Source organism: Giraffa tippelskirchi, chromosome 3 (genome assembly GCF_054371585.1).
Source record: "Giraffa tippelskirchi isolate mGirTip1 chromosome 3, T2T-mGirTip1v1.2.pri, whole genome shotgun sequence".
In the NCBI taxonomy this organism is placed as follows: Eukaryota; Metazoa; Chordata; class Mammalia; order Artiodactyla; family Giraffidae; genus Giraffa; species Giraffa tippelskirchi.
This window is the reverse complement of record NC_137277.1, coordinates 157,045,116-157,068,048: the sequence shown is the minus strand read 5'-3', so window position 1 is coordinate 157,068,048 and position 22,933 is coordinate 157,045,116. Positions and strand designations below refer to the sequence as shown.

The 22,933-nt window shown below is 37.7% G+C and overlaps 1 long non-coding RNA gene across 1 annotated transcript in view; it reads left to right on the top strand.

Annotated features, from left to right (window-relative positions):
• The window catches only part of LOC145542910 (uncharacterized), a 178,604-nt gene that overhangs the window by 87,177 nt on the left and 68,494 nt on the right, over nt 1-22,933 (top strand). The window contains exon 3 of the long non-coding RNA XR_014080246.1: nt 22,162-22,244. This is a non-coding gene — a long non-coding RNA (uncharacterized LOC145542910). The remainder of the gene's footprint in view (nt 1-22,161; nt 22,245-22,933) is intronic.

The following is a 22,933-nucleotide window of genomic DNA, read 5'->3' as shown; positions in this document are numbered from 1 at the left end:
AGAATTCTGTGGGGCTGTGGCATCCCCATCATAAGAGATATTTGTGCTCTCTAGAGCAATCTAGTCCTCGGTAGAAAATTGATCCCTCTAATCCTTGTGACGGAGAAGGCAATGGCACCCCACTCCAGTACTCTTGCCTGGAAAATCCCATGGACGGAGGAGCCTGGTAGGCCACATTCCATGGGGTCGCTAAGAGTCGGACGACTGAGCGACTTCACTTTCACTTTTCCCTTTCATGCACTGGAGAAGGAAATGGCAACCCACTCCAGTATTCTTGCCTGGAGAATCCCAGGGACGGGGAAACCTGGTGGGCTGCCGTCCATGGGGTCGCACAGAGTTGGACACGACTGAAGCGACTTAGCTGCAGCAGCAGCAATCCTTGTGAAGCAGCACCTGAACTGTCCTGCTATCTAGGAAAAAGAAGATGAAAGATGAAAATTAGTTTTTGATATGAACAGGGTTGACAGAGTAGGTCTACTTCTAAGGAAGTTAGGATGGAGGGCCTGAGTCTGGGAGAAATGCAACAGGGTAAATTATTGTTATAAGTACAGATGAAGTTCAAAGAAAACTATATAGCAGCAAGTTCTGAGACAGACACATAAGGAAGGGCTTAACTAATGATTACCTGATACTCGTCTGACTCTTTGAGATGCTGTGGGCTACAGCCAGCCAGGTTCCTCTGGCCCTGGGATTCCCCAGTCATTCCTGAGTGGGTTGCAATGTACCCCTCCAGGGGACCTTCCCTATCCAGGGATCGAACCTGTGTCTCTTATGTCTCCTGCATTGGCAGGCGGGTTCATTACCACTAGCACCACCTGGGAAGCCCCAATAAAAACAGAGATAACCATTACTTCTCAGGTCACAAAGAGAAGTGCTTTGTTATCCAGGACTATACATACTTTATCCCCCCAAACACGCAGAAACCAAGAGCTGCTGATGCAGTTACATGTCTAAAGAACAGATATGATAGAACTGCTATTTAAGATCAATTTTTCCTTCCAAAAAAAAGAAAAAATAAGGGCATATGAAAATGCAGCTGTGGGGATTAAATGACTAAAAGTAAGATATGAAATCATCTGCTATGATTATTTTTATACTAGAACAGTTGTGGAGGTGCTTTCTGAAGAGCTTGTTTATATCTATCTATCTATCTATCTATCTATATATATATATATATAAAGAAGATGGAAACTCAAAATATGGTGCACAAAGCAAAACAAATCTTGTCTGGTTTTTGGTATGGAACCCACCTAAGACCTCCGATGATTTTCATATGTTTACTTTGTAGTTCTGGTCACAGAACAGACATTTTGACATTAAAATTTTATAATGCTTTATAAAACTCTGGGAGATGGTGAAGGACAGGGAAGCCTGGCATGTGGCAGTCCATGGGGTCACAAAGAGTCAGACACAACTGAGAGACTGAACTACAACAAATGCTTTATAAAGAAGTGTGTCCTCTTATGCCATAATAAAAGCCAAGAAAAGACTTTCCAGTCTCCTGACTTCTAATGAAGTCTCATTTCTACTCTGAATTGTTGACAGTGAATTACCAAGAAAATATGGACATGTAAAATTTCATTCCCAAACTTAGAATGAAATTCCTTGGTAGTCAATGAGCAGTTACATTTTTCTTTCTCATTATTCTATTACTTAGCTGTTTAAGTTCACATTTCTTAACAAAAGTTGATCAGTTTCACTTGTGCTGAAAGATGGTACTAGAACTGCCTGAAAGTGAAAGTCACACAGTTGTGTCTGACTCTTTGTGATTCCATGAACTGCAGCCTGTCCCACTCCTCTGTCCATGGAATTCTCCAGGCAAGAGTACTGGAGTGGGCTGCCATTTTCTCCTCCAGGGGATCTTCCCGACCCGGGGATTGAACCCAAGTCTCCCACATTGCAGGCAGATTCTTTACCAGCTGAACCACAAGGGAAGCCCAAGAATACTTTGTGGCTAAGCTGGAAAGAATATTACTGGGAGAAACAATTTATATTTATTCACAAGAATAAGAGAATAAATAATATTAATGATAAAAACATTAATGAATTTAATTCACAGTAATTTTAAGGGTTACATTAAAACATCAGATCTAAAAACCATTAAATAATTTACCTTCCCCCTTTCACCTACATAGACTTTTTCTTCTTAATGCTTTCTTCTGCTCTAAAGCTGAATTGGAGACATTAAATTCTGATTCTATTTTGATACTTTTATCAATAAACACACATACATGTGTAGTACCATGTGCTTATTTCCTAATCAGTCATTTATAAGTAGGAGCACAGTAAAACATAGTTTCTTTTTTGCCTACTACTGTTTCTAAAATTGATTCAAAAGTAAAGACACTCAAAATGAGATACTCTGTGTAGATTTTCAGTTCTTCTAAATTACTATTTTGAGGATTTTTTCGAGCAGAAATATAACATTTTCTTATATATATATATATTTTTTTTTTTCCTTTTTCATTCTGGATTCAGCTAAACCACAAGAAGAAAATTAAGTCCTTAGAATGATTTGAGGATAAGGATAGAAATTTTTCATTGTATCTAAAACTCAAACTGGAGTCCTGTTTAAGAATCTTTGGTGGCCAATGAGCAAATACATATTTCTTTCTCTTTGTAACCACGTATTTTGAAAAAAACAAGGATGAAGAGAGGATGGTAACAGCACTCTTCCAAGATATGAGAGTCCTGTGTTTCCCTTGGGCTTCACCAGTGGCTCAGCAGTAAAGAATCCTCTTGCAGTGTAGGAGATGAAAGAGACATGGGTTCGATCCCTGGGTCAGGAAGATACCCTAGATGAGGAAATGGCAACCCACTCCAATATTCATGCTGGGGAAAATGGAATGGACTGAGAAGCCTGGAGAACCCTGTGTCCATAGGGTCACAAAGAGTCAGACACAACTGATCACACAGGTATCATCCTTATGCTTCCAAAAAAAGATTTCTAGTTTCCCTAAAAAAAATTGTTTATTTAATATTTGTTTCTTTTTAACTTTTTACACATGCCTTTTCTTCTCTGAAATAGATTCAGCTCAGTTCAGTCCCTCAGTCTTGTCCGACTCTTTGAGACCCCATGAACTGCAGCACGCCAGGCCTCCCTGTCCATCATCAACTCTCAGAGTTTACCCAAACTCATGTCCATTGAGTTGGTGATGCCATCCAACCATCTCATCCTCTGTTGTCCCCTTCTCCTCCTGCCCTCAATCTCTCCTAGCATCAAGGTCTTTTCAATGAACCCACTCTTCACACAAGGTGGCCAAAGTATTGGAGTTTCAGCTTCAACATCAGTCCTTCCAATGAACACCTAGGACTGATTTCCTTTAGGATGGACTAGTTGGATCTCCTTGCAGTCCAAGGGATTCTCAAGAGTCTTCTCCAACACTGCATTTCAAAAGCATCAATACTTCGGTGCTCAGCTTTCTTTATAGTCCAACTCTCACATCCATACATGACTACTGGAAAAACCATAGCCTTGACTAAACGGGCCTTCATTGACAAAGTAATGTCTCTGCTTTTTAATATGCTGTCTAGGTTGGTCATAACTTTCCTTCCAAGGAGTAAGCATCTTTTAATTTCATGGCTGCAGTCACCATCTGCAGTGATTTTGGAGCCCCAAAATATAAAATCAGCCACTGTTTCCCCCATCTATTTGCCATGAAGTGATGGGACTGGATGCCATGTTTTCTGAATGTTGAGCTTTAAGCCAACTTTTTCACTCTCCTTTTTCACTTTCATTAAGAGGCTCTTTAGTTCTTCACTTTCTGCCATAGGGTGGTGTCATCTGCATATCTGAGGTTATTGATATTTCTGCCGGCAATCTTGATTCCAATTTGCTTCTTCTAGCCCAGCATTTCTCCTGATGTACTCTGCATAGAAGTTAAATAAGCAGGTTGACAATATACAGCCTTGACGTATTCTTTTTCCTATTTGGAACCAGTCTGTTGTTCCATGTCCAGTTCTAACTGTTGCTTCCTGACCTGCATACAGGTTTCTCAAGAGGCAGGCCAGGTGGTCTGGTATTTCCATCTCTTTCAGAATTTTCCACAGTTTATCGTGATCCACACAGACAAAGGCTTTGGCATAGTCAATAAAGCAGAAATATATGTTTTTCTGGAACTCTCTTGCTTTCTCGATGATCCATCAGATGTTGGCAATTTGATCTCTGGTTCCTCTTCCTTTTCTAAAACCAGCTTGAACATCTGGAAGTTCATGGTTCATGTATTGCTGAAGCCTGTCTTGGAGGATTTTGAGCATTACTTCACTAGAGTGTGAGATGAGTGCAATTGTGCGGTAGTTTTAGCAATCTTGGGCATTGCCTTTCTTTGGGATTGGAATAAAAACTGACCTTTTCCAGTCCTGTGGCCACTGCTGAGTATTCCAAATTTGCTGGCATATTGAGTGCAGCACTTTCACAGCATCGTCTTTCAGGATTTGAAAGGAGCAGCGGCTGTGTGGCACAGGAGCAGCCGAGAGGAGCTACCCCACGTTGAAGGTCAGGAGTGGCAGCCTGAGGAGATACCCCACAACCAAGGTTTGGAGCTGTGGCTGCACTTTCCTGGAGCCACGTGAAGAGATACCCCACATCCGAAGTAAGAGAAACCCAAGTAAGAAAGTAGGGGCTGAGAGAGGGCATCAGAGGACATACAGATTGAAACCACAATCACAGACAACTAGCCAATCTGAAATAGGTTAGCATTTCATAAACTTTGGCAGATTGGGGCAGGTGGTAGTTATTGTTATTTGACTCACATAATATACTGACAAATTAGTTTCTCAATAAAATTTAATACAAATTGAAAATTTTAAATATAATTATTGAATTAAATAATTAAGAATTCTTTAATTCTTAAAGTTCAGATTAAATGTTTTACTCTTTTTAAAATTGCATTATTATGTGCTAAACTATTAAAAGAAATACAGAATTAATTCCTTTATCACTTAGTTTCAGCTTTCTTTAGAAACAAACCTAGAATAATCTATACATAATTACCAAAGATCTCAATTGTAAGCATTTGTGTTTATCTTAGCATGAATTAACTTTGTAATTAAATCAACAGCTTTCTTCTTGAATCAAACACATGTTGGAATATATACTGACTTACTAGTCAATATCCTACAGAGCTAATTTCATATAAAAATGATAGTTACCACTTACTGAGTGCTTAATTTGTATAGTTCCTGTGATAAGTACTTTAAAATAATTGTTCTAATTTTACTCATGAGGAAATGAATTTCCTATAAGAGAACTTAACTAAATTTCCTAGGATTTCACACTTTGCACTGAACTGGCTGAGGATCAAAAATCAAAAATTTCATGTCTGAAATTCCAGCTTTTGTGTTTTTTAATATTACACTAGAAAAGTTGAAGAATTCTAATTTAATTAATAAATGAAAACACAGACCCATTTACAATAGCCTCTTTTTCAGAGATAACAGGCATTCCAAGTTATAATTGGTTTACTTCAAGGAATATTTATTGTTTCCTCTTGATAACAACATGGTTGTAGAGCCTGGGTAGCGTGGAGGTTAGAATGACATGGCAGAATTTCTGAAGCAACTTTTATGACATATTATTTTCAGTAGCAAGTTTATTTGTTATGGTTTTAGTTCAGTTCAGTTCAGTCACTCAGAGTGTCCAACTCTTTGCAACCCCATGAAATGCAGTGTGCCAGGCTTCCCTGTTCATCACCAACTCCCAGAGCTTGCTCAAACTCATGTCCATTAAGTCAGTGATGTCATCCAACCATCTCATTTTCTGTTGTCCCCTTTTCCTCCTGCCTCCAATCTTTCCCAGTATCAGGGTCTTCTCCAGCGAGGCAATCTTCACATCAGGTGGCCAAAGTATTGGAGTTTTAGCTTCAGCACCAGTCCTTGCAATGAATATTCAGGACTGATTTCCTTTATGATTGACTGGTTTGATCTCCTTGCAGTCCAAGGGACTCTCAAGAGTCTTCTCCAACACCACAGTTCAAAAGCATCAGTTCCTTAGCATTCAGCTTTCTTTATGGTCTAACTCTCACATCCATACAAGACTACTGGAAAAACTATAATTTTTCTATAGATGCACATTTGCCAGCAAAGTAATGTCTCTGCTTTTTAATATGATGTCTAGGTTGGTCATAGCTTTTCTTCCAAAGAGCAAGCGCACTTTAATTTCATAGCTGCAGTTACCCTCTGCAGTGTTTTTGGAGCCCAAGAAAATATAGTCTGTAACTGTTTCCATTGTTTCGCCATCTATTTGCCATGAAGTGGTGGGACTGGATGCCATGATCTTAGTTTTCTGAATGTTGAGCTTTAAGCCAGCTTTTTCACTCTCCTCTTTCACTTTCATCAAGAGGCTCTTTAGTTCCTCTTCACTTTCAGCCATAAGGGTGGTGTCATCTGCATATCTGAGGTTATTGATATTTCTCCCAGCAATCTTGATTCTAGCTTGTGCTTCATCCAGCCCGGCAAGTTGCCAGAGTCCCGCTCCAGCTGGTCCAGGTGTCCCCAAGGGATGAACAGTGTAGGTGAAAGGAAAGGAGACAGAGTTTTCCATGGCCCAAGGACCATAATCTTTACTGCTTTTGTCTCTATTTATATAGCACATGTTCTTCTATGTAATGATTCTTACAATATTTTTCCATTCAGATCAACATCCCCTGATTCTAAGATGTGTTAAAAGTTTTTTCCTAGTCTATTGTTACATTTTGGTTACATGTTTACCTCGAAACCTATTTTTAGTTTACTAGAACATAGTCTATGAATCATATCATTCCATCTAGTTTTTCTGTACAGTCTGCTACTACAGCAAATACAACGTCTTGCTTCAGTGAATAATTACTATAGTGGTGGCTAAGGGTAAAAGTTTCTCATAGTACAGCCATTGTCAGCGGTGGCTTGTTTACCATCTACCCACATAATACAAGACTATTTCTGGCAGGGGCAAGTCTTTTGCAGTTTACCTAGAAACTATTTACAATACAATTCATATATTTCTTTTCCGTTTATGCTTAGATTGTGAGGGGAAAAGGCAATTGGCTTAGTTTCTGTAATTTTCCCTGATACATGACCCAAGTTTTCCAGTCATCAATAACAATCTCCTCATGAGGCCAGGTCACAATAGGCTTAGGGCTTCTTTTCCAAATGATCATGGCCTTATTCCCTGGCTGAATGTTGGGGACCCACCAGTCAGGGGCCTCAGTAGGTTTAATCATTTTTGGAATGTTTCTCTGGGGCAAGGGATCATTTTTCTTTTTCCTGGACTCTCATGACTTCATCATGGAAGCCCCTACAACTCCAGCCACCAAAGAATGAAACAGAGTTAGCCATAACAGAAGCATAGAAACAGGAAGGAGTGAAGGTTCCGATCCAGGAGAGCAACCGCTTTGCAGTTTCTTCTTGAATGGTGCCATGACTTTGTCATCCGGCAGTAGTTCCAGAACGGCTCCCAACAGCAAGTAAGTTATGACTTACTTGTCTCTAGCTTAAAAGAAGCAAACGGGGTAATGGATCCATGTTGTATGCACAGTGATAGTTCTTAATCTTTCTTGTGCCCTAATACACTTGTGAATAGGTTGTATTCATCTTAGTAACACTGGATCATGTCAGTGGTATTTCTTAGACTGGGGGTTTCCTTTTCATCCCCCACTCTCTATTTGCCTATTACATTTTTGGGCAAAAATATCTCAAGGTAGAGTCATGTAAAACTATGTACAAGAGAAAATAATAATGAGAGGGTATGTACGGAAATAATTATAAAATTTGTATATTTGTGTGGTAAAATCATGGATTTTTTTCCCTTTTTTTCCCTCCAAATTTCATGAAATGTTTTAAATTTTACTTATAAATTTTGAAAATTAACTTTCATTTTTAAAGACCTATAATATCCTGGGATATATTCATTATATGGAGTTGGCCATTTTCTATCATTTTTGACTCAATAAAAATTATAATATTTGGTTGAAAAATAATCAAGGGAGGCTAGGTCCCTGTTTACTTGTTGGACAAGCAAATAGTCCAACAAATGGACAAATGGTCATCAGAACCTTTAAGGGCATTTTCCATGCAATTAAGTAATACTGCCATATGATTCAACTCATTTTTCTTTCTCCACATCCTGTTGAAAATCATGAGTTTAGACTATGTGTTTGTTGTTTATGACTAGAGTCACAATAAGCAAAATTGACAGGTTTTAAAAAAACAAACACACAGACACATTTACTTGTTCCCATACAGAACAAATAGTGGGATGAAAAAGGAAAAAAAAAAATGTGAAAGTGGAAATATTGTTACATTGCTCATCAAAATGAGTTTAACTACCAAATAAAGAAGAGTTAATCTTAAGCAGCAGATAGAAAAAAAATAACTTTTCAGAAGAATTTAGGATAAAATAAACCAGTGCTGATCTTCCTGACAGAATCCTTGTTCTATTGCCTAGAAAAATGTATCTCAGAAGTCTATGCTTCCTGGTCTTTTACTATTACTGTTATTATTTCTATTTCCTTAATTGCTTGGAGTCTTTGAATATCTTTACCTAGGCAGATAAATATATATATATATATATATTTTACAGTCAGGGCCCAGAAAAGTGAAACCAAACTCTATATAAATTATTTTTCTTTGTATACAGACTGAATACTAAGAACAAAAAAAGTACAGGGTGATGAAGTAATGAAGAAAAAGTTTCCTTTATGTTTAGGTCTGTAGAGTTTAAGGAATTGAGCCAGAAAACTATAACTAGCAAACTTTCACTTTTACATATTTGCTTGCATGTGAGAGAGAGGGAGAGACAGAGAGAGACAGAGAGACAGGGCTATACAGAGAGAGGCAGGTCAAGGGATAGGGGTTGGGAGGAAGGTTAAGTCAATCATAAAATTAGAGATAGCACTGAAAATATATTTGCTATGGTCACATTACCCAACTTTACAAATTAACTGGACTAACCTTACATATATATCATCATTTTTGAATTATTTTTTTCAGATAAGCCATCCCTTAAGAGATAATTCTGAAACGATTTGTATGGCTAAGAGAAATCACTGTCTTGAACAACTTTCTTCAGAATAACTCATTCTGCTTCTTATAATACCAAACTTATCAGGCTCTCTTACTCTCAATTATGAATGTTAACATATAGTGTTGTAAAAGACTCTATTACTCAGAAAATTCTATTGGAAGAAGATACATATTTCTGTCAAATGATGGCAGACAAAAAAAGTAGTAATTTATTTCTATAATGCATGTTTCTTTTGGTGAACTCAGACTATAGATAATGCATATTATTAATCCCATATTATACAGGAAACCTTAAAGAACTCAGATTTATTTTAGGGCCATAGAGAGATTTTGGCAGTGTTAGGAAATAACTGAGAATTTATGCTCTTATATTTTCTTTCTATACTTATCAGAATCCCAAAAGACAAAGATGTCTTTCTAAAAGTCCAAGAAAAGAAACCATTCACTGCAAATCAGAAAGCATACAGTGTTCTGGCATGTGTATAAAACGCCATTATTCAGAGCTCTCTAATCTTTCATGTTTAGTATAACTGCATGTTTGTTATGATTTGGTGTGTGGAATATCATTGATCAGAATCTTTTAGCTTTTCCCATTTTATATAATGGCAGTGACTTCTGTGCACTGTGTAAATATTTCAGGACACAATGAGAGTGACAATTATTTCTCAAATGCATTATGAAGAATATTCTGAGGAATATCAAAGCTCCATCCTAAAGGAGATCAATCCTGGGTGTTCATTGGAAGGACTGATATTGAAGCTGAAACTCCAATACTTTGGCCACCTCATGCGAAGAGTTGACTCATTGGAAAAGACCCTAATGCTGGGTAGGATTGGGGGCAGGAGGAGAAGGGGATGACAGAGGATGAGATGGTTGGATGGCATCACTGACTTGATGGACATGGGTTTGGGAAGACTCTGGGAGTTGGTGATGGACAGAGAGGCCTGGCGTGCTGCAATTCATGGGGTCGCAAAGAGTCGGACGCGACTGAGCGACTGAACTGAACTGAACTGAACCGAGCCAACTTTCACCCAATTTATTATAAGTTCAAATATTAAATTAAGGGTGGGCTAGACAGGGAGCTAAGAGAAAAGAATGGTTTTGGATCACTCATCATTTATGCAAAGGATAATTCATGTACAGAATTGTGTTCCAATTAACTCAGCAGTTCTCTCATCTGCGAGACTCATTTTTTTTTTTCCTCTTGTTCAACAAATACATGAATATCTAGCAAAATACCCTAATAGGGTAATAAATAATTTCTTGGAATCATATTAAAGATACAAATTCTTTGTATATAAATCCTGTAGTTTTTTAAGACTATATACCAAAGAATTTTATTTTTCTTAGTGTGATTGTGTAAAAGAAAAATTGTTCTGACAGTGTTAAAGTGATAAGGAAGACTAAGAATATTGTAATAAGGGTCAATTCTATTGCAACTGGGGAGAAACACTAGGCTCAACTCCAAATATAAGAATAAGTGGGAATTTATAGAGAATAAGCAGAATGAGGGAGACAGTGGATGGAAAATTAATAAGAGGAGACATCAAGGATAGGGACATTCTTGGTAAACCGGCTTAACAAGATTTTTCACTAAAGTCACGATGAGGGCATACACATCAAAGAGTGATGGATGATGAACTTGATAATATTAAGGGTCATCAGGCATCAAGGGTAGGAGGATTCTTGTTAAACTGACTTAGCAGGATTCTCTGCTGAAAACAACAAAGGTTGAGATCTAACAGAGGAGAGGCCTCAAAGGAACCTAAAGTTTGGTCAAAGAACCATTTTCAATTATAATAGTATTGGGTTTTTTACTTAATTTTTACATGTTCATTGTTTAAATTTGTTGTTCCTTCCCAAATTTGTGTCTGACTCTTTGTGACCCCTTGAAGTGCAAAATGCCAGGCTTCCCTGCCCTTTTCTTTCTGCTGGAGTTTGCTCAAACTCATGTCCATTGAGTCGGTGATGATGTCTAGCCATCTCATCCACCCCCTTCTCTTCTTGCCCTCAATCTTTCCCAGAATCAGGGTCTTTTCCAACGAGTAGGCCCTTCACATCAGGTAGCCAAATATTGGAGCTTCAGCTTCAGCATCAGTCCTTCCAATTAATATTCACGGTTGATTTCCTTTAGGATTGACTGGTTTAATCTCCTTTCTGTCCAAGTGACTCTGAAGAGTCTTCTTCAGCACAACAATTCAAAAGGATCAATTCCTTGGTGCTCAGCCTTCTTTAGGGACCAACTTTCATATCCATACATGACTACTAGAAAAACCATAGCTTAGACTATTTGGACCTTTGTCGGCAAAGTAATGTCTCTGCTTTTTAATGTGCTGTCTAGGTTGGTCATAGCTTTTCTTCCAAGGAGCAAGCTCTTTTAATTTCATGGCTGCAGTCACTGTCTGCAGGGATTTTAGAGCACAAGGAAATAAAATCTGTCACTGTTTCCACTTTTACTCCATCTATTTGCTACGAAATGATGGCATGATCATAGTTTTTTGAATGCTGAGTTTTAAGGCAGCATTTTCACTCTTCTCTTTCACCCTCATCAAGAGCCTCTTTAGTTCCTCTCCGCATTTTGCAATTAGAGTGGTGTAATCTGCATATCTAAGGTTGTTGATATTTCTCCCAGCAATTTTGATTCCAGGTTGTGAGTCATCCAACCCTGCAATTTGGATGATGTACTCTGCATATAAGTTAAATAAGCAGGGTGACAATATACAGCCTTGATGTATTCCTTTCCCAATTTTGAACCAGTCTACTGTTACATGTCCAGTTCTACCTGTTGCTTCTTGACCTACATACAGGTTTCTCAGGAGCCAGGTAAGGTAGTCTGGTATCTCCATTTCTTTAAAAATTTTCCAGTTAGTAGTGATCTACACAGTCAAAGGCTTTAGCATAGTCAATGAAACAAAAGTAGATTTTTTTTTTTAATTCTCTTGCTATTTCTACGACCCAGTGAACGTTGGCAATTTGATTTCTGGTTCCTCTGCCTTTTGTAAATCCAGCTTGGACATCTGGAAGTTCTCAGGTCATGTACTGTTGAAGCCTAAAACTTGAAGGATTTTGAACGTTGCCTTGCTAGCATGTGAAATAAGTGCAATTGTACAGTAGTTTGAAAAATTCTTTGGCATTACCTTTCTTTGAGATCGAAATGAAAACTGACATTTTCCCATCCTGTGGCCATTGCTGAGTTTTCCAAATTTGTTGGCATATTGAGTGCAGCACTTTAACGAATCATCTTTTAGGATTTAAAATAGCTCAGCTGGAATTCTATCATCTCCACTAGCTTTGTTGGTAATAATGCTTCCTAATGCCCACTTGACTTCACACTTCAGGATGTCTGGCTTTAGGCAAATGACCACACCATAGTAATTACCGAAGTCATTAAGACTTTTTTTTTGTATAGTTCTTCTGTGTATTCTTGCTACGTCTTCTTAATCTCTTTTGTGGCTGTTAGGGTCCTTGCTGTTTCTGTCCCTTATTGTGCCCATCTTTGTATGAAATGTAACCTTGGTATCTCCAATTTTCTCGAAGAGATCTCTATGCTTTCCTTTTTTTTTTTTTTTTTTAGTTTTCTTCTGTTTCTTTGCATTGTTCACTTAAGACTTTCTTATCTCTCCTCGCTAGTCTCTGGAACTCTGAATTCAGTTGGGTTAATCTTTTCCTTTCTCCTTTGTCTTTTGCTTCTCTTCTTTTCTCAGCTATTTGTAAGGCATCCTCAGAATACCACTTTGCCTTCTTTCATTTCTTTTTCTTGGGGATGGTTTTAATCACCACTTCCTTTACAATGTTATGAGCCTCTGTCCATAGTTCTTCAAGCACTCTGTCTACCACATCTAATGCCATGAATCTATTCATCACTTCCACTGTATAATGGTAAGGGATTTGATTTAGGTCATCCTTGATTTAGGACATACATTTGATTTAGATCATTTACACTAGTGGTTTTCTCTCATTTCTTCAATCTAAGCCTGAATTTTGCAATAAGGAGTAAATGATCTGAGCCGCAGTCAGTTCCCAGTCTTGTTTTTGCTAACTGTATAGTGTTTCTCTATCTTTGGCTGCAAAGAATATAATCAATCAGATTTCAATATTGATCATTTTGACTTCTTTGTCCTTGGATGTGGGGTATCTCTTTTTTTGTTTCAACATCCTCCTATCGATTGTTTTCAATAGTTAGTTGCAATTTTGGAATTCTTGTGCAAGAAGATGAGCACACAGCCTTCCGCTCTGCCATCTTGAACTCTACTCCTTGTTAGTATATAGAAACACCATTGATTTTGATATGTTGAACTTGTATCCTGCAACTTGGCTGAACTCACCTATTTTTTGCAGAATTTTTATGCATGTGATTATTTGCTTTAAACCAAATTCATGGGATTCTCAAAATCTCCTTCTGAATTGATTTCATTTATGATTCAATACTTTCATTTACAAATTATTTTTTAGACATGCATAATTGTACCCACAATTTTGATAACTGGCTTCACAGTTGGATATGGAAGGTGTACATGAGGAAGGTGAGGTTTGACCAATTGGAGCCCTCACCATTAACCAAAGTTTTGGATACTTCAGGTCAGGGTCTTTGGTTTACGAGACTAAGGAGGCTGACTGATGATAAGCCTAAGGCAGTGCTCTGTGATGATACCATATGTTTCTTTCTTGATTGCAGTGGTGCTGGTAACAGAAATTTCAACATCTGATAAAATGACATAAAACCAAGTGCACACACTGTGCCAGTTTTAATTTCTTTGTTTTGATAGTGATTATGATTAAGATGTGAGGATGGGGGTAAAATCTCTCCACTCTTTTCCAAATTCCTGTGAATCTGTAACTATTTCAAAACAAAAACTCTAAAAAATTATTACAGTCTATTTTAATTTATCAAGGGCAAGTACCCACTCATTATTGTTATTAAAAAAAACTCTCATAGAAAATGAATATATTCTTTGAAATGAATGTTAGAATTATTTTGTGAAGTCCTAAAAATGAAAGTAGAGTTCATTGGCATCATATTACACTGACAGGTTATTTGAATGGGAGTACTGGAAACCCTATAATACGGTCCGCCTATTCTTGTACTTATCAACTGGAATGGATAATACCACTGACCACACGGCCTTTGTAGCTTCAACGACCGAGGCATAGAAGTCTAGCAGAGGAAACATGTGCAACTCAGTTCACTATGGAAAATGCTTCCTCTCATTAGTAAATAAGTTCATGGAATCAGATAAGTATGAAAGTGTTAATAAAAAATCTGTCAAGAAAGGTAAAGCACTTTTATGGAATTAATAATTCATCAAGATGAGATACCTTGCTTCTCCTGTGGAGATTTAATAAAATTATTATTAATAACAATGTTTTTGCAAATCATAAAATATTTTATACAAAGAAATACATGGGATTTGTAATCCTAAAATCCTTATCTCATGGCTATGTTTTTTTCTCTAGTTGCATAGTTTTACCATGCTCTAATTTTTAGAATAGTGTTTTGCACTTTCTATAAAAGTTAAGTGTGGATCTTGCTGAGAAACACACGTTGAGTGTAACTTTAAGCACTGAGCAAATCACCTCTGATTAAAACTGTCTTGTGGGTTGAGACAATTAATTAAATTCACTCTTTTAACATGGTCTGGAGCAACCTATGCAATATGGCCACTGCCTATTTCATGGATATCACCTCATTCTGTTCTTCCATTTAGTCTATAAATATTTATTAATATCACTTTATCCTAGTTACTATTCTGGGTGCTGGGCATCCCAGAGTGAAAAGACAGGCACCATGTTGTACCTGCTTTCATGGAGTGAACCTTCTGGTATTTGACTTGCAAACCAGATTTGCAAGTCAATGCATGTCTGCTTTTCCATGTATTTATTCCTATAAAACATTATTGAAGGGCAACAAAAGAAGCACTTTCTTTATTCCCAACTGATTGTCAGTTTTTATCTGCAGCCTTTTGGATAAAGGAGTTAGAGATTATAATCACAGCACTGCTGTTAGAAAGAAACAAACATTTTTAGACTGTATGTCACTACATTCAAGGTTCAAGGAAATGTGTAACTAGTGTGACATTTTGTACTGTGCCCAGCCCTTGGCGAGGGAATATTGAAGCATCTTGGCTGATCATACTACCAAAATTATTTTAAAGGAGGGGAGGATATTTTCCCACAAGATCAGAGTGCTATTTCAGGCGTGGTGGCTGGCATGACAGTTAAAATAGGCATACTTCTACCTTGTTCTTCTGTGAAGAAGGTAGGACACACATTATGGTGTCAGTTTTACAAGTGGAGAACCTGAAAACTTCAAAGTTCAATTGGACAAAGCTAAAGCGTTTGTAAATGACGTGGCCAAGGTTGGAAGATGCTCTAACTTCTGATAGTGTCACTATCAGAAATTATTAAACTGAGGCTCAGAAAAGGAGCTTTAATGAATTTGCGAATCTCTTGAAACAATAGGCAAAATGTTGTTTGTAGGTTTGGATAGGAGAGAGTGGTCTGGGTATTTTCTTGGATTCCTTTTTTTAATATTATTTTTATTGATGTATAGTTGATTTATAATGTTTTGTTAATTTCTGCTGCACAGCAAAGTGGGTTGTACATATATATATATACATATGTATATATATATATGTATATATATATATATACATTCTTTTTTAAAATATTCTTCTCCTTTATGGTTTATCAGAGGATATTGAATAGTCTGGTGAATATAGTTCTCTGTGCTAATTAGATTCTTAAAAGCTTTATGACCAAAGAAAATAAAGTAATAATCATAAAGTTAAGAACTAATGCATGCATATTGCATCTATTGAAAGGAAGTAAGGAAACATGAATCCTCTACCACTATGCAGCTCACATTTTCCTCTTTCATGTTTGAGGGGCTATGAGAATTTAAAACAAATCTGTGAACTTGGTAATGCATTCCATTGCTTACCAATAGTTTGGGATTAGTGACACACTTTCTAGGAAGCACCCATAGGAGCCTCTTTGTAAGAGGACTGCTTTGCTTGATAGGTAATTACAAGCATCCACTCACTTCTACAATTCTTTAAATTATCTCCACATGAATTTGTATTCATATTTAGCCTCTACTCTTTCTAGTACTTGCTCAAGTAGGAGAAGAAGGTTGCTGATTTGTTCACAACTTCGTAGTGAAGGAACTTGGACCAGCTTGTTTCTTAGCTTCTGTAGGTGCCTCCAGGGAGAGCTAAGTGCTGGAGGAGATTAACCTTGAAGTGTGTACTTAAGTAATTAGATCGGAAGAGGGACTGGGGACTTATCCCTCAGTAAACTTGCACTACTTTTAGGAAATCCAGTAAGTTAAGGATTCCCCAAGAAACCAAAACAAAGCATTTCTTCTCAGCTCTGAAAGTAAAACTATAAGTATAACAGATGGGAAAGTGCTTTGGAAAAGTAGTTAAAACACTAGAAAAAAAGTGATGGCTTATGATGGAAGCAATCCCCTTCTCTCTCACTCAAATGCTACATTAGAATTTTGCATGCAGAAAACTGGCAGTAACAAAATGCATTATTGAAAAAGAGCACCTAAGTAGGAAATGATTTAAGAGTGGTAAGTATTACAATTTAGAATTAGCTTTGGTAGTGTTGCCTACATCTATTTTTTCAGTGATTTTTCTTTTTGGTACTTAAGGATGATATTTTCCCCTTTGGAGCACAGAAATGAATATAGGTTAATTCTACTTGCATCTGGCTGAGTGTTCCAAGACTACTCCTGTGGGTTTGGGAATCAAGCAGAGATCAATTCACACAAAGCCCTTCTTTGCTGACTCTATACTCATCTTTGACTTCTTACCCTTAGATAATAGTTAAAACTCAATTCTTGAGGGGAAAACAAAGCTACTGTTTCAGTTTCAGAATTCATTGCTCCGCATTTTCATCATCTATGGGATGATTCCCAAAGACAGGACTCCTCCAGGTGCTCCCTTATCTTTTCCCAAGTAAGGAATCTACATAAAGAGCCAAAATTAACACAGAGATTGGAATTCAATTCTCTTCTGGCATGCTTTAAATTACATACAGATATAACCAACTACTGCTTTTCTATGGCCTTTCCCTAGAGTCACTTTTACTGTGCAGATTAACTGGATCTCTTTATTTATCAGGCAAGAGTTTACCCCCTCCCCCTTAGGACATAGCAAGGGATTAAAATTAGTGAGTAAATAGGGGGCAAGAGAGGAGGGAGTAAGGCTTTGTTTACTACATTTTAAGGATGTTTGTCATATCGCCAGCATCTTTATTAAAGATCTATAAAAAATAAGCCCTGCTACAAGGGATGATTCAGTGATCTAGCATAGCAAGTGAAATATCCTATAGCAGAGTCTGTCAAAGTGTGGGTCCCAGATCACAGCAGGAGCATCACCTGGGAACTTATTAGAAATGCACATTCTTCAGTCACACCTGAGAATGGGATCCAGTAATTCCCTTTTTAACAAACCTCTCATCACTTCATGGCAAAAGATGGGGAAACAATGAAAAAGTGACTGCGTTTATTTTCTTGGGCTCCAAAATCACTGTGGACAGTGACTGCGGCCATGAAATTAAGACACTTGCTCCTTGGAAGAAAAGCTATGACAAACCTAGACAGATTTAGACGGTGTTAAAAAGCAGAAACATCACTTTGCCGACAAAGGTCCATATAGTCACAGCTATGGTTTTTCCAGTAGTCATGTATGGATGTGAGAGTTGGACCATAAAGAAGGCTGAGTGCCCAAGAACTGATGCTTTTGAACTGTGGTGTTGGAGAAGACTCTTGAGAGTCCCTTGGACTGCAAGGAGATCAAATCAGTCAGTCCTAAAAGAAATCAACCCTGAATATTCATTGGAAGGACTGATGCTGAAGCTGAAGCTCTGTCTAATAATTTGGCCACCTGATGAGAAGATTCAACTCATTGGAAAAGACCGTGATGCTGGGAAAGATTGAAGGCAAAAGGAGAAGGGCAACAGAGGATAAGATGTTTGGATGGCATCACTGTTTCAATGGACATGAGTTTGAGCAAACTCCAGGAGACAGTGAAGGACAGGGAAGGCTGGCCTGCTGTAGTTCATGAGGTTGCAAAGAGTAGACTTTGCAAAGGTTGACTGAGTGACTGAACAAGAAAACAACAACTGGGTGATTCTGACACCCAGTAATGTCTGAGATCATCTGCTCAAGTGAACAGCCATCTTCCTCTTTTCTTAAGATACCTGTATAATTTTTTTTTTAAATGAGAATAGTTTACTCTCATGAATCTTTTCATTTTTAGTATCACAAATTTTAGTTAAATCCATATTCAACTTTTATCTTATCGTAATTGTATTCACATAGATCTCTGCTAGGTTGTCTTCTCTGATTATACTTCCTTTAAAAAAAAAAAAATTCCTAGAGCTAATTACTGTCATTTCCTGCATTCCATCAAATATTCTTCCCAAATCAACTAAGAGAAGCATAAAACTACCCTAAATGCTATTTTGTGTTTTGTCATATACATCAACCTCTGTTCTTACCGTCACCCAGTGAGGGTACTTCCAGGAGACCTCTGTGTTCCTAGTGGGATTATTTCTCCTGAGTTACCACTGAGGAGAGCTCAGCGGTAACAAAAAAAAAAACCAGAGCTCTCCCTCTGGTTTTCCCTTGTCTTTCCTGTGGGTCTCATTTCTGTTGCATCCACTGTTTTTCTCTTACTAACTCCTCTCCCCCTTTTTTCTTCTCCCTGATAAAAGATGAATGAAAGAAACATTTTGAGTCTTTCTTATAGGAAAATGTTTTTAGCTGGTTCTTACACTTGGAAGTTGGCAGTTTGGGGGCTGACCATTTCTTTCTAAGACAAACCATTGAAAAATGACATGGAAGCCTTGTGATTACGGTGGAAGTTGTCCACTGATGAATTTTGCTAGAAGATTTGATCCAGGAGGAACTCAGCTGTGTGATGAGAGAACCCTTCCAAGTCATTTGTCTTTTGTCTTTCTGTATAGGCTGTTCAGTTTCCCCTAATAAGATTTTTTCAATTTCTTATCTTAGGGGAAAAGCAAAAGGTGGTGATTTTATGCCTGACTCCAAACCAAAGTTATTGGAACCAAGCAGTAGCCAGGAGGAAGAATTTTGCCTTTCAAGGCACAGCACTTTGCTTCTCAGATCAGCATCCACCCCTCTTGTATTTTGCAGAGTCCCTTAGATTCTGGAGCTGCTCTGACTCAGTTTATCTTCAGAAGAAACTTTCAGAATCCAGCAATCGACTGGCTGTGGAGAATCTAAAACTCCGTATATAGACTTTTAAACAATGCCTCAGTCTTTAGCCCCACATTGCACACATATTAGACATAAGTGGTACTTTCATTTGTTGAGATTTCCTGGACTCATGCATCTTGAATAAGGTTGGTTCTCTTTGAAAGCCTCCTTGCAGACACTTGGTATTTAGCTTTCCTCTCTTTGTAAACATTAACTCACAGCTGATGCAAAGCACGAAAGCATAGAGGCATGAGGTATTCAGAAAGGAATATTGACAGATCATAATGACTCGATGAAGGGATGGAGAAATTAGAGAGGAATACCAGCTGTGTAACTGAGTTGACGGTATTAGAATTTACTGAGCTAGATAATGTGTTGTGTGCTTAGTTGCTCAGTCCTGTCCTACTCTTTATGACCCCAAGGCCTATAGCCCACCAGGCTCTTCTGTCCATGGGATTTCCTAGGCAAGAATATTGGAGTGGGTTGCCATTTCCTTACTGAGGAGACCTTCCCAACCTGGAGATCAAACCTGCATCTCCTACTTTACAGGCATCTCCTGAACTACAGGCAGATTCTTTACCACTGAGCCAGCTGGGAAGCCCCTACATAATAAGAGAGTGGTTTTGGTGTGTTTAGAATGTTGATACTCAGTGCTTCATGTGCTGATTTTATGGTGCCTGTAGGTCTTGCAAATTAAATGTCTAACAATGAGCTATACATACAGTTTGTTTGACCAGAAAGTGATGTGTATCTAAGATAAACACTTGAGACATATTAATAAAAGGATGCTATGTTGTATGTATATGGAAGTAATTTAAATGAGTTATGGTACAAAGTACAAAAAGTGGAAAATGGAACCAAGGGAAACTTTAACATTAAAGGGACAGTTGAAATAATCCTATAAAAATGCTAGTTTAGATTTTCAAAGGAGCAGACTGAATTAGATAGATGTATAAGAGATTTAGTGGGGGAAATACCTGCAAAGGATAAACATGAGAGAGTAAAGGAATAGGAGGGGAGAAATGTCACACCAAGATGTGGATCTGATACCTGTGAAAGGAGACAGAGAAGGAAGGACTAGGTAGGAAGATGTCATGTGCAATTGATTCCTCCAAAATTTGGCTGAAACAATGGGAAGTTCCCCAACATAGGTTATCCTTTGGATGAGTCCTGGGCAGGCAGGAAAGGGTGGGCAGTGCTACCCCTAGTTCCCATGCTCATCATTAACTGGGAACAGCAAAGGGGGAGGGGTGTGAACTTGGTGCAAATTCAGTGATGAATCCCAATTTGAGGCAGCTAGGGCTTCATCTATGCTTTCTGAAGCATGGTTTCCTAAAGAAAATTTGAAAGACATATCTAAGAAAAAAGAGAGAAACTATTAATAGAAAGAAAGGCAGTACTAAAGCCACGAGAGGAAGTCATGTGTATTTATACTTATAACTCTGTTATAAAAACAAGTGATGGATAAATTATCTTAAAACTGCAAATTTGAGCCTGAGACTTTCCCCTGTAGACCTGTAGTTAATAGTCATGTGCAAAAATGTGCATAATTGGAGGCAACATTAATACTGGGGAAAACCTAGCTCTAGAGAAGATGATGGATTGTTTTTAAAGTTTAAAACCATTTATAATTTTCAAATATGCACTTTGAGTTGATTTGAAATATTTCATACTTGAGTTTCCTAATGGAGTTAATTAATCACAGCTGATTTCATTGCAAGCCCAGCACCAACCAGAAGCAACATAGTTGTAGAACAAGTTAAAATCAAGGCATATCAGTACTACGTATTTAGTGACGTGGAGGGGATTTCTTTCCTAAACTTTGATTCTTACCTTATTAATACATTGTATTTCAACATAGTTAGCAACTCAGTTATGGCTACAGCCTTTGTATAATTGCAACTAGTCAATTTCTGTATTATTATTATGTGGTAATTTTAAAGTTATCCAATGTTTCTATCATCCTTATGGATGCATTCCTGAAAAAAAAAGTGAGTCCACATCTCATAAAAAACTCCCTGTATGCACGTAACTGTCAACCAGCAGTTCAGCAGCAGAGATCCATTTTCAGAGGTATGTTGGGATGTGTCTGCTATATATACACAATGACACAGACAAGGAGCTTAAGTAGAGAAAAGAAATGGTGAGGAAAATTCGTATTTATTGCAGATCACCTCTGTTCGTGTAAGCTGAGTGCTGACTTCTCTAATGACCCATCCCTGCCGAGACTTTAGAGTGTCTGCTCTGCATAAGATGGGAGACAGATAAGGGGGTGTGGGCAGAGTCCAGGAAGGAAACCACAGAGTTAGGATGGCTCCTAGAGTGAGAGAACAGAGAAGATGAAGGACAGTAGGACCCTCAGTTATCTGAGGGTGGATGCCTTGTCCATTTTGGCTATTTATCACGAGCACAGTAATGGCCTATTGGCAGAAATCGACTATTTGCAATTCTAATATTCAAAATTAAATGACTTTTGTTCTCCAACTGGTTCCTGTTTTATTTTCTTAATTTAATTAAGTAATTTATTTTAATTGGAGGCTAATGACTTTCAATATTGTAGTGGTTTTTGCCATACATTGACATGAATCAGCCATGGGTATACATGTGTTCCCTATCCTGAACCCCTCTCCCACCTTCCTCCCCATCCTATCCCTCAGGGTCATCCCAGTGTTCCTGCCCTGAACACCCTGTCTCATGCATCGAACCTGGTTCCTGTTTTAAACTAACTTCTGCAACCAGCTCAGATTTTAAAATACAGAAGAGCACCACTTCTTTTAGTTAACCCCATAGTTTAGTCCCATTCTAGACACAGTGTGGGTTTTCAAAAATTATTTGATGAGATTGAATTGTCACATAGTTTTAGTTATTTAACCTCTGAGATGTTTAGTTTCTATAATGTGATCCCTGTTCATATCCCCGTTTGTTTCCAGATGAGCAAAGCCCAGTGTGGACTCCTGTGAAGTCCAGGTCTAGGAGCTGTGACATGTTTCTTTACAACTCTAAGTGAAAGGAGGTGGGTAGTGGCTTGGGTTCATTTATTGAAATCCAAACTGCCTCTTTTATACCTGATGATATACCAGCCAACCAGGCCCAACTGATTCTTCTGTGTGAAGTAGCTATAGATTTAAACATTCAAGAACAGGACAAAGGTAGGCCCCTACACCCACTACCACCAGACCTTCCGTTGGCATCCGGTCCTCTGGTTTTACACAGAGATGCTCTGAAAAAGCATCAATTTAGCAGAATCACATTTAATCTTTAAAATTTCCTAAATGTGTTTATTTTTTAAAAAACAGAAGTATGATTTAATCTAAAAAGAGGATACTTTAAAAAGATAATTTGAGACTATTAAAAAAAAATTCACCTCAGCTCTCAAGTACCTCTAATTCCATTTTTCTAAGAACTTAAACTATGTGTATGCATGTGTATGTGTGTGTAAAGGTTATGGGGAATATAAATGTATGTATAATATACTCATATGTACATATGCATTTACATATCTACATACATACACACATGTCATATAATTGTAATAAACTTCTAAATACAAACCAGAGTTTCAAATTTTTAAATGTGGTCAAGCGTGTAGATTGGGTTTAGCTTTTTGACAATGGCAGAGCTTCAAAATCTTGAAGTTGAAAATAATTATTTTTGTTACAGTTGTGAAACATATGCAGTTAGCATGGTTTTAGGGACATATGT